General features: G+C 42.6%; 1 non-coding gene across 1 annotated transcript; it reads left to right on the top strand.

Moving 5' to 3' along the window:
- Positions 1-7,424: 7,424 nt before the first annotated feature.
- On the top strand, positions 7,425-7,499 carry Trnat-ugu (transfer RNA threonine (anticodon UGU)). The gene has a single exon. It is a non-coding gene; the product is annotated as a tRNA-Thr (tRNA).
- The last annotated feature ends 391 nt before the right edge of the window (positions 7,500-7,890 follow it).

The raw sequence follows: 7,890 nt of genomic DNA, 5'->3' as shown, positions 1-7,890 counted from the left end.
GAACATTTTTCACATTGTCCCGTGCAACGTGGCTGTAATTCTTAACTTCATGCAAAATCGTAACGTCCTAGCTCATGTCCAAGGCACCAAAGCCTGCTAAAAAGTCAATAATCGGTAGATAAAACTAACATTTTACGGCGTCTTACTGGCTATTACGTCAACTTAGAAGCTTCATCTGTGTTCTATTATGGTGCTTTTAGTGTCTCCGCATTCCGCAGCACGCGACCGTTTCAGAGAGAAGAGGGGCCAATGTGACCATCTAACATGAAGCCGAATAGATAGCAAATGACGAAAACGGGCTGATTTCTTAGGTTATTACTACATATGCACACTTATGAAATACTCCCGTGCAACGGGGTTGCTAGTCCTCCCTTTATGCAAAATCTTAAGGTACTAGCTCATGTCCAAGGCACCGAACCCGGCTAAATATTCTATAGCCTGTAACTAAAACTTGAATTGTACTGCTTCTTACTGTCTATTACATTAACTTAGAAGATTCTTCTGTGTTCTATTATGGTGCTTTTAGTGTCTCCGCATTTCGCAGCAAGAGACATAGCTTTGCACACGTTAAATGTAATAACGGGCTGATTTCTTAGGTTTTTACTACATATGAAATCTTTTCAGATTCTCCCATGCAACGTGGCTGCTAGTCCTCCCTTCATGCAAATCTTAAGGCCCTTGCTCAAGTCCAACGCACCAAAGCCGGCTAAAAAGTCAAAAATCGGTAAGTAAACTTGAATGGTACTGCTTCTTACTGGCTATTACATCAACTTAGAAGCTTCTTCTGTGTTCTACTATGGTGCTTTTAGTGTCTCCGCATTCGGAAGCACGCGACATAGCTTTGCACACGGTAAATGTAACCGTTTCAGAGAGAAGAGCGGCCAATGTGACGATCAGACATTAACTCGATTCGAAAGCAAATGACGAAAACGGTCGGATTTCTTTGGTTTTTACTACATATGAACACTCTCCACATTCTCCCATGCAAGATGTTAGCTAGTCCTCCCTTCATGCAAAATCTTAAGGTCCTAGCTCATGTCAAAGTCACCAAAGCCCCCTAAAAAGGCAAAAATCGATAACTAAACTTTAATTGTACTGCTTCTTACAGGCAATTACATCAACTTCGAAGCTTCTTCTGTGCTCTACTAAGGTGCTTTTAGTGTCTCCGCATATCGCAGCACGCGACATAGCTTTGCACGCGATAAATGTAACCGTTTCACAGAGAAGAGCGGCCAATGTGACTATATGACATTAAGTTGATTCGATAGCAAATGACGAAAACGGGCGGATTTCTTAGGTTTTTACTACATATGAACACTTTTCACATTCTTTCGTGCAACGTTGGTGCTAGTCCTCCCTTCATGCAAAATCTTAAGGTCCTACCTCATTTGCAAGGCGCCAAAGCCGGCTAAAAAGCGAAAAATCGAAAACTAAACTTTAATTGTACTGCTTTATACTGGCTATTACTTCAACTTAGAAGCTTCTTCTCTGTTCTACTACGGTTCTTTTAGTGTCTCCGCATTTCGCAGCTCGCGACATAGCTTTGCACAAGATAAATGTAACCGTTGCAGAGCGAAGAGCGGCCAATGTGACGATCTGACTTTATGTCGATTCGATAGCAAATTTATTTATTTATTTATTTATTTTTTTATTTAACCTGACAAGATTAGGGCCATCAGTCCCTCTCTTACATCTAACCAGGCATTCTATTTATTTTACAGTCATATGTTGTAGTAGGCATGTTAAACTACATCTAATACAAAAAGTGAGATAAACAATTAGAAAGGTACACCTCGAAAAATACATTATTGAAGAGAAAGATTTCAGATAGGAGTGCTGGCAGCAGGGAGTGTGGGGGGAACTCATGGTGAAGGGAGGAGAGGAATAGAGGGACATGATGAAACATAATTAAGGGAAATATAAAGGAAAAGAAGACTGCGTGGCTAATAGAGATAGATGAAGAGGAAGGCATCTCAGAAGCAAGATAGGAGACGCTAGCTTTGCTATTTGACTTATGAGAGGATTGGCCTTGCACATTAATTTTGTGGAGAATTTTCATGCGGATGATAAGAGCGACCTCGTGTTTCGATTATGATGGCATTACATGTTTTTAATCTCTGAAGCTAGGTACTGGGGTGCTTGCGCGACGAGGAGTCGGTGAAGTAGACATATAGTGTGGTAGTCACGCAGTTTGTCCGGCCGCAGCCACCCTAGCTCGGAGTATGAAGCACTAACATGATCATATCGGCGAATGTTGCAGGTGTAACGCACACAGGCATTCATGGTTAGCTCTAGCCGTCTTTTGTTTTCACTACTCATGCCTTGTTGAATCACATCACAATAGTGGAGGTTCAGTAGAACGAGTGCTTGCACGAGCTGGCGTTTCAAGTTCTGTGGCTTCTATACTACAGAAAACTGGCAATATTATCCTACTGATTATAGTTTTTAGAAGCTCTGCTCAAAAATTATATTGTAATCGGTTATCACAGCACTATGCAGGCATTACGTATAGTCCAGCGATAAAGAGTGAAAACTGCGGCAGGAGAACTCTCTTTTTCGTTTTAATTTCTCTGTTTTTAAGGGCTAAAAGCAGATAACGGCATACTACGTAGACACAGCAGCAGATCAGGCACTTTCTATTTTTATCCCGAACTATGAATGATTTGTAAAATTTTAACTTTTTTCCTTGTATGATGTCGCAAGTGACCAAATCGACCATTGTGCTTCACTCGTACTGCATATCGTAAAATACTTCCAGGCTTCCAGATGGTGCCATTTTGTGTTACAACTGACGTTCGACAACAGCGAGAAACTGCGTCCATTCTCGCGCACTGCTTGTATAACAGGCACAGTATTGTCTCGGCAATATTGGACCAATCCATTTGTTGCTCGTTTCTATCAGCAGTGTTATTAAAGTGGCATACATAACTTTTCCCATTTTTTTCTGTAATAACGCCGTATTTCAGTGCTATGGAAATCTTACGAATAAAAATTACTCGTCTTTTTTTAAAAAGGTTTATTTGAAAACTAAAAATTTTACTACGACATCTGTGGCTAATTGATATATCTGTTTTTACGTGGTTATCAGGAAAAAATGAAAAGATACTTGTTATAACCGAGAGCAAACAAATACTGAAAGACATCGGTTATTCAGAACTAAAATACCCATGTCGTTTTAACTGATCGGTTTTTCTATCTATAAACTGCAGTGTCGCCATAGAAAAGTGTGTCGCTCCATCAATGTCCATAGCAACTTTGAGATATGTGTTTATGCGCAATATCGGCAAATGGAAACACGAAGAGGTAATAAGCACCTGAGCGATAGAATTTATTTCACAGTCAGAAAAGTCGAGTGACAGGCAAGACTGAATCACTGTAATAGAAATTATATGGAAAGCTGTGTAAAGGAAAATTTCCAGTTCTTTCGTGGATTCCAAAATTGAAGCAAATTCCGGGACACCAAGGTGACATAGTCTTATACGGATAGTATTCCATGACTAACGTAATTGGCCCATATACTGTACTGGTATACGGATAATATTACACGACTAACGTAATTTACCTGAAATAATTTACAAACATGTTACTGTAACATTCGCTACTACTCATTACGCTAATTCACCTTCAGCCATTAAGCGCAAATCTCAGTTATGATACGTGCGCCAAACAAAAATTTATCAACCTAGTAACTCAAGACAACTACAATCGATCATTGTGTGCAAAATAAATAGAACACTTCATAAGAAGAACATGACGGGTTTGAATCATTCCCACCGCAAAGGATGAAAAATTCAGGCTCGCACACAAGACCACTTGATAACTAACCAGAAATTCAGATTAGTTGTAGCTTCGGTGACAATCGCCTTTTTTACATTTTCCCCGTAAACTAGATAATTATGAAACGTAAGCAACTACTGTAAAATATCTGCGGCAACGGCCTTGCCGCGGAGGTTGCATCGGTTCACGTGGGATCACCGAAGTTAAGTGCGTTGTCGGGCGTTGAAGGCACTTGGATGGGTGATCATCCAGGCCGCCATGCGCTCTTGCCATTTCTCGGGGTGCACTCAGCCTCATGATGCCAATCGAGGAGCTACTCGACCCAATAGTAGCGGCTCCGGTCAAAAAATACCAACATAACGACCGGGAGAGCAGTGTGCTGACCCCCGCCCCTCCTGTTCGCATCCTCCACGGATGATGACACGGCGGTCGGATGGTGCTGTCCCAGTAGGTCACTCGTGGCCTGAAGACGGAGTGCTTACAAAGCAAACTACTCTCCAGTGGATGGTCGTACTACTGAGACCTTGATGCCTGGCATCAATAACAGATGGCAGCACAAGAGGTTGGCTTACGCCTACTGCCGAATTTTGCGATCTGTCGTAAGCCTGCGTAAGCACGTAGGGCCTTCCGTCTTAAGTGTAAGCATATCCATTGCGTTTTCTGTCAAGCGACTTGAGTGGAATATTTCATTATTTCTGAAATTTTATAGAAATGTTTTTCGTTGTATATCCTCACCATCGGTACTGAATTTACTGTAAAATTACTTGCTCACTTTTCGGAACTTCCGTTCATAGTAAATCGATACTATTTGAAGCCGTGGTAGACACGAGTCTAGTGTGCTTCACCTTCAGCACCTTCTGTGTCAGTCTCGGTTAATATGTCGCTGATTTCACAACGAACAGTTCGTTGTCTACTGAGTATACTGTCTGTTGCACGACACTATCCCTCCCACGCTGCTAAATGTAGGTCGTCGGCAAAATATGACTGCAGTGGAACAAGGGCGTCTGCAGAAATTTCCCCAGGAGGTGGTGGTGGCATTGGTAGTGGTGTGTGTGTGTGTGTGTGTGTGTGTGTGTGTGTGTGTGTGTGTGTGTGTGTGTGTGTGTGTGTGTGTGTGTGGAGGACTATTACTATGAAACTCACACAGTCCAGACCGCCAAGGAAAATAAACCTTGAGATTTGGAAAGAGTGTTGATCTTATACCGCTTATACTGCATATTTCAAAATTCCACCTCTAAGGGGGAGACGCAGGACATGAAAGGATTTCTGAATCATGTAGCTATTAAGGTAATTTTGAAGCTAGGCATACGAACACTTGTATCTGGTTTCTAGGTCAGAAATAAAGAAATATGTGTTCCAGTATCTTTGGGAATTTAACCTCTATGAGGTGAAATAGTGGATGAACATTTTATTTTGAGATAAATAATTATGGAAGAACTATGAAAGTATTTTTAAGGCTACATCTACGAAAATTGGTATTTGACTTCAAGGCTACAAATAAGAAAATACGTGTTTCGGTGTTTTTGGAAGTTCAACCCCTAAGGGGATGAAATAGAGTGAGCTGGTGCGTTTCTGGCGCCAGTTTCCGTCGATCGTTGTTTCGATCTTTGAGTCGCGGTCCAGAGGACACTGCTCCCTAAGCGACTGTAGTAGTTCTCTGTGCAGCCCAACATCGGGCTTACCACGCTTACACTGGACACAGTTGCCAACAAGTCGCCTGCCATCGCGATATAGGTTGGGCCAAAACATGTATTCCTGAACTCGGTTCAAGGTCTTGAAGAACCCCAAATGACCCCCGTCCGCCGACTCGTGGAAATATCTGAGTGCCATGCTAACTCGTTCCTGTGGAATACAGACCTTCACTTGGCCACGGTTGGCTCCCCCTTTACACAAGAGGCCCGCACGAAGGCAACAGCTAGTGACGACGTCGCCATCCACAAACTGCTGCATATTCGGTCCCCACCCGGCGTCCTCGGCCTGTTTGCCGGCTAAGTCGAAGAAGAAGCCGGGTGTCTCGGAGAGAAGGAAATTCACCCCCAGATCCGGCTCCACGTTTCTGAAAATGGTTCATTATGAAAGCATTATGAAAGCATATCTGACAATTCGTATTCGGCTAATCTGTTACAATTTTTAAAAACTACGTGTTTCACTGGTTTTTAACTTCGAGCATAAGGGGATGAAAATTTTAATGAAATATTTATTGCGTTATATTAAAATATTTTAAATCTGCATCTACGAAAACCGGTATTTCACTTCTCAATTAGATATAAAGAAATATGCGTTATACAAACAAGAATACAAACGGCTTGATTAACAAAAACCTTGGACCCCAGCTGTCAGCATTGCTTTTTGGTCATTCAGCAAAAGACCATGCTTCAACGGCGTTAAGTTTAGAAAAGTTTAGAAAGTGTTGCAGTTTATAAAAGACATAAAAAAAACGATTAAAGAAAAAATGCTTTGCAGACCATGAACGGTCTAAGTAAGTAAAGAAGCGGATGATAAGCTAGCTCTTTATGCAAATAAGTTGGTCAGTTTAAGTTCCGAGACATGTCATGCAGCAGGAACGGAATCCTATAGTTGCTACGATTGGCTAAAGGAAAAGTTTTGCAGAATCACGCGAAATCACTTCTGCAAGTGGCTGAGAATCTCGTAATGAATAAAAATTCTGTACTGAGAATTCCAAGGTGGGAGAGGCGAGATTCCTCCCCCCCCCCTTCCCCCTTCTCAGAATCCTATCCTTCTTTACCTACAGCAAAAAATAAATAAATAAATAAAACTAGAGAAATTTCTACTGTGAAACTATTTGAATACAAGAGAACGGCCATTAAGATTTAACTCTTCAAAGTTTTAAGCCCTGGCCCGTTCGAAAATTCAATTTCTTTGTAGTTGCATTTTTTAAAGGTGTACTTGTCTAGACTCCTGGAACGGAAAGGTTTTTTTTTTTAATCCGTGCTTTACAAAAGTTTCTACAGTCCATTGTTTGAAGCAGTGTCACGGCTGCCATGAGCCGCGCGGGGTACCCGCCATGTGTCCAACGCCTTGTCACGGTTCGCGCGGCTCCCCCCGTTGGAGGTTCGAGTCCTCCCTCGGGCATGGTTGTGTGTGTGTTGTCCTTAGCATAAGTTACTGTAAGTAGTGTGCAAACATACGGACTGATGGTTCAAATGGCTCTGAGCACTTTGGGACTTAACATCTGAGGTCATCAGTTTCCTAGAACTTAGAACGACTTAAACGTAACTAAATTAAGGACATCACACACATCCATGCTCGAGGCAGGATTTGAACCTGCGACCGTAGCGGTCGCGTGGCTCCCGACTGAAGTGCCTACAACCGCTCGGCCACATCGGCCGGTCTATCATGTATTCTAGAAGAGCTGCACGGTCGTCAGTGGCGCCTGTTCTTTCTAGAACAGTTACTATCTTCATATCTATGGTTAAACGTCACCCAGCCATTGACCTTCGTCTGTGCGAATGCGCACAGGCTACCGGAAATCTTACGGGAATCGTCACCTTAGTGTGAGCCAGTAATGAGTGGATGGACAAATACCTATTAAGTACATTACGTAATCGGATTGTGGGCGGTTCGGGGTGTGAGTCTCACGGGAAGCGTGCGAGGGATAAATTCCTGCAGTCGTGCTGTTCATTTGTGCCCTCGATAGCTCAGATGGATTGAGCGTCTGCCTTGTAAGCAGGAGATCCTGGGTTCGAGTCCCAGTAGCGGCACACTTTTCAGCTGTCCCCATCGAAGTATATCAACAACACCTGTCGGCAGCTGAGGGTTTCAATTAATTATCAGTTGTGTAGGTGATTCGATGAACCCTTTGCCAGGCACTTAAATGTGTTTTGCAGGGTATCCATATAGATGTAGATGATAACTCGTCCCGTGTCGCACGTGCTCAAAAGGATTCATACTGCAGAATGCATGCAAACATACTCACCGAAAATACGGACGAATATCAAGTGCAGGCTGCCGAGTGCTGCATATCCAGCTTAGACAGATCGGCTTTTCCTGCCAAGAAGAACAGGAAGTTGCTGTCTAGGAACAATCAGAGGTAGAGGAAGGGCTGATAAATACTCCTTGAATTGCAGACTAAACGTAAATAACGAAAATACA

Source organism: Schistocerca gregaria, unplaced genomic scaffold (genome assembly GCF_023897955.1).
Source record: "Schistocerca gregaria isolate iqSchGreg1 unplaced genomic scaffold, iqSchGreg1.2 ptg000317l, whole genome shotgun sequence".
Lineage (NCBI taxonomy): Eukaryota > Metazoa > Arthropoda > Insecta > Orthoptera > Acrididae > Schistocerca > Schistocerca gregaria.
This window is presented reverse-complemented; position numbering and strand designations above follow the sequence as displayed.